Raw genomic sequence first — 19,522 nt, 5'->3', positions numbered from 1 at the left:
GGCTATGCGCTAGTAACTATCCAAAAAAAGGCCGCTAATTAATTCGCGGCGTTTTTTTACCGGCGTAACCATCCGCCATTAATGGAAGGTTGCTATTTTCCATGTTCCGGCGTTTGCGCAAACGCCTGTATTTGTAAATCTCATTAGCGGCGTTTGTATATAATTTAGTAGAATTTTATGAAACACCGCCATAGTATCTACATTAATAACGTTTCTCGAAACACCACCACTTTATTGTTGCCATCTCCTGGCATATATACTAGCGGCGTTACCATAAAACGCCACTAGTACTTCATTGCCGATTTATCATATAAATTAGCTGCATTTATTTAAATGCTACTAATAGTACATTGGCGGTAGCACATTGAATTTTTTAACGGCATTTATCTGACCGCTGCCACTTTTTAAAATAGCGGCGTTATGATAAATGCCACTATTAGTAGTTTGCCGACGCATCATATAAATTGGTGGCATTTATTTAAATATCACTAATAGTACATTGGCGGCGGCACTTTAAAAAATTTAATGACATTTATCTAAACGCCGCCAATGACCTAATTTAACGGCGATTAGCTAAACACCGCCACTAGTACGCTGCCGACTCATCATACAATTTGGCGGTATTTATTTAAATGTCACTAATAGTATTTTGGAGAATTTATTAACGGTGTTTATCTAAACAAAGCCAATGTTTAAAATAGCGGCGTTAACAAAAATGCCGCCACATTACACTGCCAGCGCATCATATAAATTAGCGGCATTTTTTTAAATGTTATTAATAGTACGTTTACGGCACATTGAATTTATTAACGGCATTTATCTAAACGACACAGTTTGTTTTTCCTGGAATGCGGCTTATTGTAAACGCCGCCACTAATTCGTTGCCGGCACATTTTTTAAATTAACGATATTAATATAAATGCCGCTAGGAATACGTTACCAGATCATTGCATTAAATAACGAGATTTAGAATGCACCAATAAATATGATATCCCACAATCAAAAAAATATAATATATCAATTAATAATAAATATGATATAATGGATCATTATTCATATAATAAAAAAAATTACAAATCAAATCACATGAAAGTTCTTCATGGATAATTCTTCTTCATATTGTGTTTGTCATTAATTAGCTTTATGACCATTTCTTTCATGGGTAGTTCTTCTTCACATTTATCCAATAGTTCTTTAAAATTGTCATGCATTCGTTGAGCCTAGAAAAGATCAAAAAAGTTATACTAAATTAATAGAGAGAGTAATAAATGTTAAAGGAATAACGCGTAGCAAGTTATATGTATAATGGTTGGGCAGAACAAAAACAAAAACCAAAAAACAATCTTATTAGTCTTCTTGACCAAAAAACAAAGACCAATACCCATGAAATCGTGTTTAACCAAACAAAATCAAGCATTGAAAAATTAATCAACTACAAAATTAAATGTTTAAGATGTTTTGCAAAATGTTTCTTTGGGTAATATTATCATATGATCCTCAAGCTGGAGAGCTTCTAATCTAGTAGCTGAAAGTATAAAAGTCTAGATTCAAACATTAATGGGGAAGAATAAAATGCTTTGTAGGTGTATATATCCTACTGATCAAAATCCCAAAAACCAGAACATGCGCCGGCAATGGCCTATGTCATGCAACATAATCCAGAAACAGCATCAGGAAACAAAGAAATGTACATTCAAAATTCAAGCTTACTCAATCCATTGGTTTTGTACCATGGGCAGCTTCACCGACTAATTAGCATAAGTAATTTGAGTACCTTACTCATTGCCACTATCTCCACTGCATAACCCAAGAGCCTCATAAGCATACAAAGCCAATAATTTTACCAAGACAAAAACATCATTAAATTCAATCTTCAGCTCTAGAACACCAAGATTTTGTTGGCAAACAGCCAACAAAATTTGCAAATATAGAACACCAAACAGATCCCACACGCCATGTTCCACTACCGTATTCGCCATTAAGACTACAAATTCAATAAGCATCTGTTTTGCCGCCTAGAAAGGTAAAGAAAACTAAATAATACCGACTTAACATAAAAGTTATCACCTTGTCAAAGCTCAGGCTTGAGATATGCGGTAAACTCAGTTCCTGTACGTAGCTTCAGTTACCCTTGTATGGAAGACAGGAGAATAAAGCGAAAGAAAAGGTCCTACAGTTTCTCCACGACCAAATAGATCCCACAAGACACGTGATCCAAATCATCCACAACGTTATCCAAAAAAGACAAACAATTTCAATTAGAATCTATTATCAAGCAGAAAGAAATTGGAGAAAATGAAATGACAAAGTGAAAATACATTGGTTGAAAAGAAAATGCTATTCTGAAGAGGTTTAGACGTTGTTTGAGAAACAGGGACCTCTGGCTTGATGTGGAGCATTTGGTTGGTATGCACCGTGATATTTTTTTAAGGCAAAAAGAACTTTCATGGCTAATATCAGACAAAGAGAAGAATTTATCTGTAGAATATTTGCAAAAAAAAAAAAACTAAGAATCCTCATTCCTGATGATTTATGTTATTTTACCTGAATGCAAAAAAACAAAAAAAAAAATGTTTGGCCAATGATGGTTGTGACGCTGCCACTCACCCCATGACAATCAGCTTCCAACTGTTTCATCCTCATCGTCTCATGCTTCCTCACGAGCTTCACAGACAAGGTGAATGAAGAGAAGATGGAATGAGGTTGCAGAGGAGGTGTTGTAGCGTATAAAGAGGTGATCCAAATGATCCACACCATTATCCAAAAAAGACAAACAATTTCAATTAGAATCTGTTTGGCCGCCGAAAGAAATTGGGGGAAATGAAATGACAAAGGCAACATACAAATTTCAACATAAATTGAAAATACGTTGGTTGAAAAGAAAATGATGTTCTAAAAAGGTTTAGACGTTGTTTGAAAAACAGGGACCTTTGGCTTGATGTGGAGCATTTGGTTGGTATAAACCGTGATATTTCTTTAAGGCAAAAAGAACTTCCATGGCACACATATCAGACAAAGAGAAGAATTTATCTGCAGAATATTTACAAAAAAAAAAAAAAAAAAACTAAGAATCCTCATTCCTGATGATTTATGTTATTTTACCTGAACGCAAAAAAAAATAAATAAATAAAAAGGTAGAAAAACGATGCTTGTGACTCTACCACTCACCCCATGACAATTAGATTCCAACCGTTTCATCCTCATCATCTCGTGCTTCCTCACGAGCTTCACGGACATGATGAATGAAGAGAAGATGGAATGAACTGGTTGCAGAGGAGGTGTTGCAGTGTATAAAGAGGCAATAAATATGAATAAGGGAATAAATAGAAGCTGGGAGGGAAATTCAAATTTTTTGAAAATTTCAGAGGGCAGAGTAGGGCGCCAACTTCAGATGAATGTTTAGTCTTCTTCTTTCCTTATTTTCCTCTTCGCCGAGTCTATTATTTTTAATTGCTTGACTTCTTTTCACCGCCTCTTTGTTTTTTATATTCTTTCCTTATTTTATGCTATTAGATATAGTGGGATATAGTGGGATCTCGTATTAGATATAGTGGGATCTTGTATTTTATGCTATTTCAATACAATAAAATTAAAATAATGAAAGGTTTAAAATTAATATTTTAATAGAATTGTGATAGATTTGTTGAGTTTATTATTTAGTGTTATGAAAAGTAGCTAGTTAAAATTTATAAAAGTGAATTTTATAGTTAAAGTTTGACCAAAATTTGTTAAGGCCACTACTATTGCTCTTAGAGCATCCAAGCAAATGAGGATGTTGGCCAAAATTTGAACTATTTATGTAAAAAAAACTATCATTGGATTGGGAAAATTAATCTAAAACATTTTACATTTAGTCTATAGTCATTAGCTAAAGATGGGAGATCACTTTCATTCACCAAAAATTAAAATATTACTTTCTCACTCCTATACTTTTATTTCACCAATTAAAATATTAATTGTGTATTCTACACTTTCATTTCAAATGATTAAATGACCTTTGAAAATATGTTTTTGTAATATTAATTTAATTATAATATAATTCTTAATAATATTAAATTGGTAGAATTATAAAATGTGATAAAAATAAAAGAATGAATGGCTAATCCAATGTGAGGATTGAATAATATTAAATGACCTTCATGCTACAATTCTTGGCATCTACATGACTTAATGGTTGGGTGGAACTCTTTCCATGAGATTGTTTCACATATCATTGAGCGTGATGCCCTGCTGTAGTTCTTTAATGATGAATTAAGTTGTTTGCTTTCTTGTAAAATAGAAATAAAAATTACTATATAAATCACTATAGTATTAGTTATACTAATAATATATCGCTTATGATACTGTTAATTATAGTGATCGATATAGTAATAATAATACTATTAATGATATAAACATACTATCAAAACAAACTTTTGAATACCGAACAATATGGCCAATCAAATTGTGGCCGTCTGGCCAGAGTACAAAGCTAACGTCGCTTGTAGATCAAATGATCAAGAAATTGTTTAAGATCATCGACAATAAATATATAAAACTTGACCACTATACCTTAAACAAACTCTTAACTCGTAGTTTTAGATAATAAAATGTAGGTAGATTAATGCAGAAACAAACCTTGAAATAACACAGATATATATATATACAACTTGACCACTAAACCTTAAAATAACACGGCGTTTATTTATCCAAATCTAAATTAAGCCAACCTTTTATGAGGAAATAAACCTTTAAAATTAGGCCCACTAAGCTCTACTTATAGAAAATAAAGAAGATTTTTAAATTTTCCCTAAGTACAAATTTATTAAAATGTAAACTAAGTTTTGAATTTGAGGCGCCTCTAGGCCTAGCAAAGTGGCATTGTAGGTTGATAGAGTTTACAAATGTCGAAAATTTATCAATTATATGTGAGTAAATTAGTACTTTTTCGACGTTTATCAATTATCAAATTTTAAACTTTAGTACAGTTTTAAATATCTTTGAATCTTTATCATTTTTAGGCTTTATTGTTGTAATCTAATTTTTTTTTTCCCAATTTAAAGAAAAAGAGAATTCAATGAAAACTTCATCTAAATTTCACTCAATATATCTCTTCCATATATATGCTTCATCTAGAACTTCATCTAAAACTCACTCAATAAAACTTCATCAATTTTAGGCTTTATTGTAGTAACCCCATGTATAATTTTTGGCAACCGTTTTATATTCCCCATTAAAATACCTAGGGTTGCTGAAAATTTATTGGTCCACACAATCATCGTCCATCACGTTCTCACGCATCAACGCCTCCACAGATTAACGCCCCTTCGCATCGCCCCTGATCACATCTCCTCCTCCACACAGAAACGTTCCCACACGGTAAACGTTCTACCCACCATCATTATTCCCTTAAGTCTCAACCATCACCACCACGTTCCTCCATCGAGAAGATCAAACATCTTTTGTTTTGCGCCCTCAAAACAGAGCAGGTGGTTGCTCTCAAGTATTCTATTGTACCCTCAAAACAGAGCAGGTGAATAGCCAGGGGACAGGCCTGAGTCCAGAAAGCAATCAAAAAAGTACAACCATATTTCCATTCCAACGTTTATCATTGTAGCAGTCAAGGTAGTTTCTCCTATTTTTCTATGCGGTCTACATGATGTCTTAGTCAAGTCAAAGTAAAAATATATGTCAACATTGTCATTTTTTATTATCTGTAGCATGCCAACATTAAGGATCATGTTTTTCATATCACGGTGATCATTATACTGCATTAAAATTGATATTTCCTCAGTTGGTTGCCGACCTTGCATTGGAAGACAAAAAAAAGGATGATTTATTTATTAGATTTTATAAAAGCCGATCGATGCTTCATGCATTCTCAATAGTTTTTATAATACCTGTTGGACCACCTCTCTGCTGCAACATGGACCAAAAAATGTACTAAATTAGACTTTGTTTTACTGTTTCTACATAATCATTTATCTGATCTCCAGTTAAGTTATGTCATCATGGGAACCGATCGAGCTAATAACTATATATATATATATATAAATATATGTTGAGCAAACTTGACATGATATAGGGCTGCTAATGCTAATGCTTGGCATTCTTGAGAGTTACTGCTAATGCTAATGCTTGGCATTCTTGAGCAACTCATGATATATATATATATATATATATGTTGAGCAAAATTGAAGTAAACTGATCTGGAATACGAATGGTATTCTTGGCAGTCTTTTGTTACCACTCACTTTCCACAATAATAATTAATAACAATATTATATCTTACCATGAATTAGAGAATATGACCCAACTTTAGTATAAGTACAGCCCCATGACCCTGTGACGTACTCTATGACCACAACTCCAATTAAACCTATAACTTGTTTTTTTATTTGGAGTGGGAAAAATGAAACAAAATAAAAGCCACGACTTACATAAACATTAAACATACATAAGTACTGAAAGGAGAAAGAAATCCTACTAAAGCTAGCTATAAATGTCAATGAGCTTAGGCAGGGGTCCATCAATTACTCCAACAGGTGAGACATCACAGTCCATAACATAACCCCATCCCTCTCCACGTTGCCTGCATCCCATATATGCTAGCTTGGCGTTCACAATATATATATATATATATATATTTCTAATTTTCAAGTTCTTGAGGATTAATACCGTGCAGTTTAGTTGTTCAGAAAATGGCCTGTAGCATGCATGCGATGATCCTGGAGAATATTCTCTCTTAACTCCTCATTCACACTGATCAAAGCCATTTAATCAAAGCATTTGTTTAAACGATATAAACGTCAAAAAACTCAACACTTTACTGGTGTAAAATCTATCAATTATCGGCATTTTGTGAGACGCCGCTAATGTTATATGTTATTAGGGCTGAGAGTCGGACGGTCCGGACCGGATAAACCGACCGGACCGGCCATTTTTGGACCGGACCGGACCCAATTTTCAAGGGACCGAAAGGGATTCGGTCCGGTCCCGGTCCGAGGGTTTTTCACCCTGGACCAGACTGAATGGAAATTAAAAAAAATTATTATTTATATATATTATTTATATAATAGTTGTATATAATTAATTATTAATTATACAATTATATATGGTATAAAAAAAATATTAATAGTCTAATATAGACTATAGTTATACTTATACTAATATAGTTATACTAAATCACTATAACTCATACTTCAACAATAGCTATAGTGACCTATACTAATAGTCTACTATTAATACTAATATACTATTATATAATTTATATAGTTATACTAATCACTATAATTAATACTATGTATAGCTATATAGTATATTTATCACTATAATTAATATAATTTAATTATCACTATACTTATATTTAATTAATATATATAAATCATTATAGTTAATACTTATATAGTTATACTAAAGTACTGATTCACCATAATTAATATTACTAATATATAGCTATATTAATGGTCTAATACTATTATAATTTATATAGTTATACATATCATAATAAGTTAATAACTAAATCACTAAAAATATAACTATATATATTTAGTATGAATGTATTATTATATTCTTTAATATATAACTATAATATATAGTACTAGTATATATTAATATATTATAAGAGTTATATAGTATAAATATAATATATAAATTATAATATACTAAATCACCATAACAGTATATATAGTTATACTAATAGTCTACTATTATATAGTTATACTAATCACTATAATTAAAACTAATATATAGCTAAACAATATACTTATATAGTTGTACTAATACTATTAGTTATTAGTCTATTATATAGTCTAAGACTCTCAATTCTAATATAGGCTATATAGTTATAACTAATACTAATATTTATATCAATACTAATAATGTAGAATATAGTTATAATAACTAACTGATTCAACATAACTAATATTACTAATATAATATAGCCAAATTGAATTACTAATAGTCTAATACTAATACAATTATATAGTTATACTAATCATAAATTCATAATAACTAAATCATTATAAGTTTATAACTATATATTTAGTATCAATGTACTACTATATTCTTTAATGTATAACTATTAACTATAATATATAGTACTAGTATAACCGATCAAAAAAATATATATAGTACTAGTATATATATTAATGTATTAACATATTATAAAAGTTATAGTATAAATTATAATATATCATATATTTGTAAATTTATAATAGTATTAGTATAGTTAGCTTAATATGTAATATGTTAGTATTAAATCATTATAATTAATTAGAGTATTAGTAATAAGAGTATTACTATTATTACTATTATTTAATATAGTATTACATATAGTATTATTATCATTACATATAGTTATTAGTTATAGTATTAGTACTAGTATAGTTATTAGTACTAATAGACTAATAGTATTAGTTATTAGTATTACATATAGTTATTAATTATAGTATAGTTATTATTACATATAGTTATTAGTTATAGTATTATTACTAATAGACTAATAGTATTAGCGTATTACTAATATATATATATCTATATAATAGTATACTATATGTATATATATTAAATATATCACAATATTAATTACATAAGTATTAAACAAAATGTCATTGGATAAAAAATAAAAAATAAAAAATCAACCGTGGACCGAATGGACTGACCGGACCGGACCGGACCGATCCTAAGGGAGTTCGGTCGGGTCCAGGATGGGAAAACTCTAGACCGAATAGGTCCGGTCCGGTCCACAAAACCTCTCCGAACCAGACCGAACTCACCCCTATATGTTATTACCGGCGATATATTAGAAACTTCGACAAACACAATTAATATAACGGCGTATAATTAATAAATTATTGGCGTTTGTTTAAACACCACAAAAAATATATATTATTACCGGCGTAACAATATAAATGCCGGGAAACTACTAATTTCCCGGCACATCATTATTATATTGGCGGCGTTGTTATAAACTCCGCCAACGCTATATATTATTACTGACTTAAAAATTTAAACGCCAGGTATTTCAATAATTTATTGGCGGAAAAATTAAGCGCCGATAAATTTATATATCTATCGGCGCATAAACAAAAGCCGCACATATAAATGCTGCCAATTTAGCTTTTTTAATAGTGAATTTTGGCATGAGATTTTGATCGTATACATGCATTTTGTGGACGTGTTGACGTGGGTTTAGATTTCTAGGTACCCTCATGTAATTTGTTTGGCATATATGATTCATAGACCTGCGCAGAATTTTGAGGATAAGTAGCGGCAACTACTTGAGAAGTACGATCTTGTAGATAATGCATGGCTTTATCTAGTTAAGAGAGACTGCTTCAAGAATTTGCTTCTTTTTCTTCTTTTAGTTAAGAATATTCATGAAGTATTATCAGGTTGTGGCTGTCACACGAAGTAACATATGCAAGAATGGAATGGATTCGTTTTCTCGAGGGGGTCATGCTATGATATATTATGCTTCAGTCTTCCTTTACTTTTGGGTCTTTTCAACCCTTGTGGTTTCATCGATGTCCGGAAGCTACTTATACATCTGCATTAATTGGATTCACATACACTTTGATGAAGCTTTCTCTTCTCCAAGAATTGCTAATTACAAGGCATTCACACATTTTCATATCAAACCAGATGGCGATCTCTAAGTTTACACCGTTGCTGTTGATAAGGTGAGTGGGAAATCACTTTCAATCATACGATTTTTCTTTTTGCTGTTCCCCCCTCAGTAAACTATTTTGAAGTTGGTTCTTTCTTCTTCTCCCAACAAGGAATAAGATTGCTTTAGATTTCTGTGTTGAACCACCCTAAGTGTGAAACCAACCCCCTGCAAACTCAGGACCGTTCTCTATTTTGGAGTATCAGGCGCCACCCACCCACAGTTCCTGCAGCAAATGATGCCCCAAAATCTGTAGCAAATTGCTGCACCGAATTCCTCTAGGATTGAAGCTGCTCTCTCCTATAAAAAGGAGAGCTTAGTTGTGTAGAAGGGGTGTGGTGGGAAAACAGAGAGAAAAGAGAGGACGTGAGAGAGAGAATTTGTAGAGTTTTTTGTAATCTCGTACAAATTCAGTAAAAGAGGTTCCAATGGACGTAGGCAATTTGCTAAACCACTTAAATATCGTCTTGTGTGATTTTGGACAGGCCGGAAGCGCAACAATTGATATCAGAGCTCTGGTTCGCGATGTCCAGAAATCAAGTTGATCGAAATCAACTTTTGACAACTCCAGGGTGTTCCTCGCGTCGAGACGAATCCGTTGCTGCAAATGGAATCGAAAACAGAGGTCGGAGGAGCTCACACGTGCCCCAAGAAGATCGGAGCGTGCACCCACGTGCCAGACGCGCATCTGGAGGTTGAAGACGACTGAATCTCATGCTCCACGCGCCCCCAAGCGCAGACACGCACCCCACGCGACCGGAGGTTGATGACGCGTGTCTTCCACGCGCCCCCAGTCACACTGCTTCAGCGCGTGCATCTCACGCGCCAGACGATCAAGACCGTCCATTTTTTCAGATTCTTGTCATGATTGATCTAAGCCATTTGGAGTCCGATTTCAACGATCAAATAGTACTTTCCAACTATTTGGATCATTCCGGACTCATCCGTACGGTTAGAATTTTGAAATTTTGTATTTAAATTTTTTAAATTCAAATGGAAAGATCTGGAAGAGATAGGAGCTCTGAAAATGCCAGTAGCTCTGGACGTCGGTCCATAGTGTCAAATGCCAAGTTTGAAGTTGAGAAGTTCGATGGAACAAGCAACTTCGGCATGTGGCAGTGTGAAGTCATGGACGTTTTGATCCAACAAGAGTTGGATATTACATTGGACGATAGACCAGATGATATGACTTATCAGGATTGGAGGAAGCTGAATACCCAAGCTTGTAGTACAATCCGGTTATGCCTTACCAAAAAACAGAAGTATTTTGTCATGAGAGAGACAAATGTTAAGAAACTTTGGCAGAAATTGGAGGATAAGTTCATAAAGAAGAGCATTGAGAGCCGTTTGCACTTGAAGAAAAAGCTCTTCAGATTCCAATTTCGTGAAGGTATTTCTATGTCTGAACATCTGAATAGTTATAACCAAATTCTTGCTGATTTGTTAAATTTGGATGTTGAAATCCAAGATGAAGATAAAGTTTTACTTTTGTTAAATTCCTTACCTGATACATATGAGCATTTAATTACTACTCTACTGTATAGGAAGGAAAAGATTAGTTTTGAAGATGTATCTAATTCTTTAATTAGCAATGAGTACCGCAAAAGGGATAAGCAGGTACAACAAGATATATCAAGTGAAGCGCTAACAGCAAGAGGGAGACTATAGTCAAGGTATCCCGAAAAGAAGAAAGGTTTTCAATCGAAAACCCAGGCCACATCACGTGGTTCATCAGTCGGCAGAAAACTCGCCAGAGACGAGTGTTCCTTTTGTCGCAACAAAGGACACTAGAAGAAGGATTGTCCCAAGCTGAAGGGACAACAGCAGAATCAACCCACCACAGCCAATGTCGTGGACATAGATAATGATTCAGATTTTGCCTTGACAATTTCATCATCCATTTGTCATTCCGATGAATGGATTATAGATTCCGGATGTACCTATCACATGTGTCCCAATCGGGACTGGTTTACTGACTTCACAAAGATTGAGGGTAGAGCAGTACTTATGGGCAATGACAGTACCTGTAAGACTCAGGGAATAGGTAGCATTCGGTTAAAGCTACACGATGCCAATGTCAAGACTCTGACAGAAGTTCGGTACATTTCGGACTTGCGAAAGAATCTCATCTCACTGAGATTTCTGGATTCAAAGGGATTTAGAATCACCATTGAAGACGGAACTCTCAAAGTACTAATGGGAGTTCAGGTGGCAATGAAAGGTTTGAGGCGAGGAAACTTGTACTTCTTGCAAGGAAGTACTGTTGAAGGAAGAGCTTCCACATGCTGTGAGAAGCTAGATGAGACTGATGCTGACACCACCAGTTTTTGGCATATGCGTATGGGACACGCTGGAGATAAAGCTTTGCAAACACTGATGAAGCAAGGCTTACTCAAATGTGTCAAGACTAGTAAACTGTCTTTCTGTGAGCACTGTGTATTGGGGAAGCAGAGGCGGATCAAGTTTGGAACCGTTGTACACAATACACAGGGAATACTTTACTATGTACACTCCGATGTTTGGGGACCTATCCAAAATGCATCTTTGGGAGGTAAGCATTGGTTTGTAACTTTTGTGGATGATTATTCTCGTCGTATATGGGTATATACGATGAAGAATAAAGGTGAAGTGCTAAAAATCTTCCTTGATTGGAAGAAAATGGTTGAGACTCAGACCGACAGAAAGATCAAGCGGCTCAGATCTGATAATGGAGGTGAGTACACTTCAGACTCCTTCATGGAAGTATGCCGGAGAGAGGAAATTGTCAGACACTTCACGGTACGAGGTACACCGCAGCAGAACGGTGTGGTAGAATGAATGAATCGTACTTTACTAGAGAAAGTGCGATGTATGTTACTAGATGCTGGATTCAGTAAGAAATTTTGGGCTGAAGCTGTGACATATGCCTGCCACCTCATCAACCGACTACCCACAGCTGCTAATGACGGAAAGACACCCACTGAAATGTGGAGAGGTACACATGCTACTGATTATGACTCTTTACATATTTTCGGAAGTCCTGCTTACTATCATGCTAAAGAAAGTAAGCTTGATCCTAGAGCCAAGAAAACAAAATTCTTAGGCTTTAGTACTGGTGTAAAAGAGTATAGACTCTGGTGCATAGAGTCTAAAAAGGTAATCATCAGTAGAGATGTTACATTCAACGAATCTGAGATGCTTAAGTCACATAAGCATAAAGATTCCAATGAAGGCAGCCATGATAGCGAAACACCTAGTGATTCGCAAAAGGTGGAGTTTTCCACTCAAAATGATTCAGGAGAAACAAATGGAGAGCACGGACAAGATGAGGTTGATAGTCTAGTCACAGTACCTCTAATACAACCTGAATCAATAGCAACCAACAGACCGAGATGAGAGAAACGTGTACTGACACGTTTTGCAGACTATGTGACATATGCATTACCAGCTGAAGGGGGTGAGATCCCAACCACTTACAGAGAAGCCATACAGTCCAGTGAACAAGTTGAATAGACAAATGTGATGAATGAAGAGATGCAGTCTCTTCACCAGAACCAGACTTGGGAGCTTGTGCCGCTTCCAAAATGAAAAAAGACAATTGGCTGTAAGTGGATCTTCAATCAGAAAGATGATCAAGCTACTAAAAATGGAGTGTGATACAAAGCTAGGTTGGTAGCCAAGGGCTACGCTCAGACAGATGGAATTGACTACAGTGAAGTATTCTCTCCTGTTGTGAAGCATTCATCCATTCGGATATTGCTAGCTTTGGTTGCACAATATGATCTTGAGTCAGCACAGCTTGATGTAAAGACAGCTTTCTTACATGGTGATCTAGAAGAGGAGATTTATCTATCTTAACCAAAAGGTTTCAAAGAAGCTGGAAAAGAAAATTGGGTATGCAGTTTGAAAAAGTCACTCTATGGCCTGAAGCAGTCACCTCGGCAATGGTATAAGCAGTTTGACCGCTTTATGATGGATCTGAAATACACTCGTTACCAATACGATCACTGTGTGTATTTCAGAAAACTTGCAAATGGATCTTTCATTTATTTGCTTTTATATGTAGACAATATGTTAATTGCATGTAAAAGCAAGGGGGAGATAAATCGCTTAAAAACTCAGTTAAGTCATGAGTTTGAAATGAAAGATCTCGGAGAAGCACGAAGAATACTGAGGTTGGAGATCAGCAGAGATAGGGTGAAAGGTACAGTTCACCTTACTCAGAAGCAGTATTTGAAGAGAATACTGCAACGCTTCAATATCGACTCGAAGACGAAGCCGGTGAGTACTCCTATGGCCCCATATTTCAAGTTCAGTGCATTGCAGTCTCCTAAAGATGATGAAGAGCAGGACTACATGAGGAATGTCCTATATGCAAGTATTGTTGGAAGCTTAATGTATGCCATGGTGTGTACACGACCTGATATCTCCCAGGTCGTTAGCTTAGTTAGTCGCTATATGCATAATCCTGGAAAGGTTCATTGGCATGCGGCTAAATGGATTCTACGGTATATTTTAGGGACCGTAGATATTGGTTTGAAGTTCGAGAAGAGTGAAGATAGTCTAGTAACTGGATATATTGACTCAGACTATGCAGGAGATCTTGACAAACGTCGATCGACAACTGGATATGTGTTCACTATGGCTAGAGGACCAGTTAGTTGGCGATCAACTTTACAGTCGACAATTGCACTATCATCCACTGAGGCTGAATACATGGTTGTAACAAAAGCCGTGAAAGAAACTATTTGGTTACAGGGATTGGTAACAGATTTGGGCTTTAAGCAGCAAGAGGTTACCATTTACTGTGACAGTCAAAGTGCAATTCATTTGGCCAAGAATCAAGTATATCACTCTCGAACAAAACACATAGATGTCCGATTTCACTTTGTAGGTGAAATATTAGAAGAAGAGGACATCAAACTTCAGAAGATTGACACTAAAGATAATCCAGCAGATATGTTGACGAAAGTCGTCATAGGGATCAAGTTCCAACACTATTTAGACTTGTTCAGTATTGTACACTACTGAGCACCCTTGGGTGCATTGGAGCACATTCGATAGCGAAAGTCTCTCATGTCAAAGAATGAGGTGCGTTCATTTGAAGAATGAATCAGTTTGCAAGCAGCCTGGTATGGCACACTTGGGTGGAGGGGGTGATTGTTGAACCACCCTAAGTGTGAAACCAACCCCTGCAAACTCAGAACCGTTCTCTATTTTGGAGTATTAGGCGCCACCCACCCACAGTTCCTGCAGCAAATGACGCCCCAAAATCTGTAGCAAATTGCTGCACCGAATTCCTCCGGGATTGAAGCTGCTCTCTCCTATAAAAGGGAGAGCTCAGTTGTGCAGAAGGGGTGTGGTGGGAAAACAGAGAGAAAAGAGAAGACGTGAGAGAGAGAATTTGTAGAGGTTTTTGTAATCTTGTACAAATTCAGTAAAAGAGGCTCCAGTGGACGTAGGCAATTTGCTGAACCACTTAAATATCGTCTTGTATGATTTTGGACAGGCCAGAGGTGTAACATTCTGCACTACAGTGTTTTTGTTTCACTTCTTCTCCCAACTACTTTGAAGTTGGTTCTTAGTTGGACATGATTAAGTTTGTCTGAGGTTCAGCCCTGTGGTTTATGTGGGAGTGAAGACCTAAACTAATAATTTAATAATAATAGTTGGGGCTTTTCTAGTTACTGTACTCTAATTAGGGACCTTATAGAATTTGCTTCTTCCTCTTATCCCATTTTTATTTTTGAACTAAATTAAACTGTCACACGTCTCCCAAATAGCTAAAGTAAATGCAATTAGTAATGTTGTTGTTGTCTTGGTTTTTCTCCTCTTTTCGTATTGTGGCATTTATGTTTTGACTTATTAACATAATTTTGATCGGTACCACTATCTTGACCCAAGCAGCAAAAAACCCATCATCAGCTTTTTATGTTGTTTACTTGTTTTAGAGGGATCAATTGATAAGTCAAAATATAAAAGAGTCATATTCTAGTTTCAAAATATAGATTCAATGGATGCTTGAATGCCAGAGATTTTGAATTGGTTATTTAACTTTTAAAACTGGTTCAGAATACAGTTAGGAAGACGATACCTCCGAATTATAGTGCCACCCAACATCAATGCTATATACCACTTACACCAGATAGTGGAGCGACTAAACTGAGCTTATATGATAATTGATATTGATGATTTCATTACAAGTTATAATAACTTGATGAGGTAGTTTTAAATTGTAATCTTCATCATTTTTAGCTTAGTAAGATATTTAACTTGTAGAACCAAACTAATATGTAAAAATATTCCAAATATGGCAAGTTTTGTATTTTCCATCTTACTGTTGAATGCAACAGCTTGACATTCTTTGGTAGTTTAGCAATTTAGCTATAATTCATATTGCTACCCACTGACATTCAGGTCCCAAAAGAACGGAAGCTAGATCTTGACTGGGATGGGGAGGTCAAACAGCCACAGCAATTGAACCACCTCAGAAAGTTCCCTAGCAAATGGAATGCAGCTGCTGCCCAGCACGACCCGATTCACACCGTTAGGATTGTTGATGAATTTCTTATACGACAAACGGATAAATCAGATATTGCAACCAGTAATGGATCAGCGGTTTGCTGATCCAAGCTGCGCATATTGTAAGATTTATTTCCTCACCATTGAGAAAGCAAGTGAGAAAAGAAAAGGAAAAAGAAAATGACATGGTCTAGTTCTGGAGTTCCTTTCTGTCAGCTGTCTGCTGCATCCAAAAGGGGGTGCCGAGTCTGCTATTAGATCGGTCTCAGTTAAGCCTATATATGTTGTGTTCTTAGACGATCTAACTAATTTACTACACAGACTACCTTATAGATTATTTATTGTATATAGAAATATAAGGTGACGCTTAAATATTTATTCAGTAAGATGTGCATCAACATCCAGGTCTTCAGACGACTTGAAAATTACTCATCATCTGGTTTTTGGTCTCACTAGTTCGATTGGAATGACGAAAATGTAACCCCCCCTCCCCTTTTTTATTTGTTTCATTTTTACCTACTCTCTGGATTTTTCGAACACATTTCTGCTTATCCTCAAAGTGTTTTTTTCAAAGTGATTCTTGAAATAGGAAAAAATGGGTCATTCTTCAAAACTTGAATGAGATATGAATGCTAACCTGGCACATTTAATTTCCTCCTTTATCTCGCCGGAAAGGCCCACTTTTCAAATTTTCATCGGGAATGGATCGACGCTCCAACTCCTATAGACTCAAAATAATGACTCGGAGTGGAGGATTAGTATTCCTATTCCTTTTCTCCCCCTCAAACTGAGAAATAGAAACATGAAACCAACTTAACGAAATTCTTCAAAGTTATGGCGAACCCATTAATAATCGAATCCATACAATTAGCTTGGAGGGAACAAACAAGATGAAGCGGACAGAGGAAGTCGAGCACCAACTCTTGGGCTCAAAATTAACACACACACCTGGCTCTACTCTTCAACTCTGTGCAAAGAATATAATCTCAAAAGCATATTTCAAGCTTGAGGCTTCTCAATGCTTGGAATGCAACCATGGTTGTTGTCATCTCAACCATCATAACATACGTTCGGTTGAGAGGAGGATAAAAAAAATGACGACTTTTTTAGGTGGTGTTTTTAATGAAGAAAATTCCTGAAGTGCAAGTAAAAGTTGAGAGAATGGAGTGGAAAGCATAATGGAAATGGAGTTAGGGTCTTAAGAGGATGACAGTAATGTTCTGTTTACCACACAGGATTTAGGTACCGTTTAGATAGTGAGTTGATATGAGATGAGTTGAAATGAAAGTTGAAAGTTGAATTAAATATTGTTATAATATTATTATTTTAATATTATTATTATTTTTAGATTAAAAAAATTGAATTGTTTATTATATTTTATGTGAAAATTTAAAAATATTGTAATGATAAAATGAGATGAGATGAAACGAGGCATTTTTTTATATCCAAACGGAAAGTCTCTTGAAAATTAATTGTTGTGTCCCTCCAAGAGGTGAGGCCTCGGGATTGTGGAAGACAACTCGGTTTTTGCTTCTAGTTTGTGGTTTTTCAAGCTCTATCTTTTATGGAAACTTATGAATGATGGACGCTGACCCAAAGTAGAAATATGTCGGCCTCCTCGAAGTAGTTTGCATTTTTTGCCACGGTAGTGAATCAGAGAAACCTGACCTCTTGATACTCTATACCCGAAATAGCACTCTAGAAGAAACATTACTAGCAATGGCTGTCATCTCTCTTTCACCGTCTCATTTTCTCTTCTAAAAAAAAATGGTAAGAGTCGATGGACATGACAGTGGCTTCTTGGAGGATTCATTTTCGAAGTTTCCCAACTAGCAAGCATTACTCTCGATGTTTTTGTGAGGTGAGATTGAATGTGAAGCCCGAGGTGGCATTGGCCGTTGTGGTAGTTGTTGGGTTTGTGGAGCTTGGTTTGTTGTTACAGGCGATCCAATTTGATGACCCAACCCATGAAGGTTTCGACACGGTTTTTTGGTGGAGTTCCAATGAGGTTTGGGCCATGGGAGCGCAAGCTTGAGCAAATAAAGTAGAAAAGTAAAAACTAGAGCTTCTACCATGTGATGTTATAAATATGTACTTAATAAATAGTATGGCCGGTTTTGAATAGCAAATTTCACCCCCAATGTGTATTTTGTTATTCCTCAACATAATAAAATTCTCTACAGTTTTATGGACATAGGCAAGTTGTAATTTTATAGATATTGTGTGATTGGTTGCTCTTGTTTGCCTTTTACTTCTTTTTTTTTTTTTCTCATTGTTTTCACAACAACAGCCACCTCGAGGACTCTGTCGATTCCTCACGCAGTTGCCATCAATTTTAGGAGGGTTATTATGACTAGGAGCCATAAGGTTTCTCAACGATTCCGAATTCTTAGAAGAAAGGGAACATAAGAGGAAAGAAGGAGGTGAAAACTGAAAGGAAAAGACGAGCTTGGAACATTAGAAGATTTAAATTCGGGCGGTACAAGAATACTTTGAATTATACTAGTTGCTTATGTGTTACAGTCTTAGTGGCGGGCGTAAAGCGGAAAAGAGCACCGCATCCTGTTTAAAAATTTTCCCTTTCCGTCATGGGTCTCGATGGTTCTAACTTCTAATAATTTCAAAGAAAGTAGAGATGCAGGAGTATTAATAAAACACATTAATTATGAAATCCTTAGGGGTGCATGTATTTAGAAAATTAGAAAGAATATTAATATCGGTCATGCCCAATGCCCATAGCCATCAGGCATCAGCACAGGACCTGAAAACAGTCATCATGTGCGTTGACCATTCAAAATTTGAATTTTCATGGTAAAAAAAAAATAAAAATTAAAAAAAATAATGATATATTTGTATGTATGTATATATGTAGTTAATTGAAGAGTTTTTTAATCATCAGGATTAAATTAAAACAACGACACCCAAAACTCGTGTGTTGAACGAGTTTTATTTATTTGCTCGATCTGTATGATTCATTGACTCAGCCGGAAACTGGAAAGGATACCTCATAGGCTCATCGTCAGCCACCTGACGTGAAATCTACCTTATTGATCATCTAATAATGTTGTCTGTTATTGACGTTAAATAAAATATTATATATAATTTTTTAATATTAATTTTATTTTAAAATTAAAAAAAAATTAAATTATTTATTATATTTTATATTAAAATTTATAAAAATTATAATAATTATTTGAGATGAAATAATTTAATTTTATATCTTAATACTAAAAATAAATTATATGAAAACAAAAAGGAGTGAAAAGTATTTAGGATGTAACAATGGAAGTAGAGGCTCCAACTTGCATTTCTATAGTGCTAGTCCTAATCACTTTAAATGCTTTGTATATGCAATCCTGTGCGTGTTCCCAT

The 19,522-nt window shown here is 35.1% G+C and overlaps 1 long non-coding RNA gene across 1 annotated transcript; it reads right to left on the bottom strand.

Moving 5' to 3' along the window:
- Positions 1-1,489: 1,489 nt before the first annotated feature.
- Positions 1,490-17,342, bottom strand: LOC122299315. Its single transcript, XR_006239652.1, has 4 exons — positions 17,099-17,342; positions 16,788-16,937; positions 2,608-2,664; positions 1,490-2,170 (listed from the first exon to the last, which is right to left on the bottom strand). It is a non-coding gene; the product is annotated as an uncharacterized LOC122299315 (long non-coding RNA).
- Between the last annotated feature and the right edge of the window lie 2,180 nt (positions 17,343-19,522).

Source organism: Carya illinoinensis, chromosome 16 (genome assembly GCF_018687715.1).
Source record: "Carya illinoinensis cultivar Pawnee chromosome 16, C.illinoinensisPawnee_v1, whole genome shotgun sequence".
Taxonomy (NCBI): Eukaryota; Viridiplantae; Streptophyta; class Magnoliopsida; order Fagales; family Juglandaceae; genus Carya; species Carya illinoinensis.
Note: the sequence above shows the minus strand (reverse complement) of the source record. Positions and strands in the feature narration are given on the sequence as shown.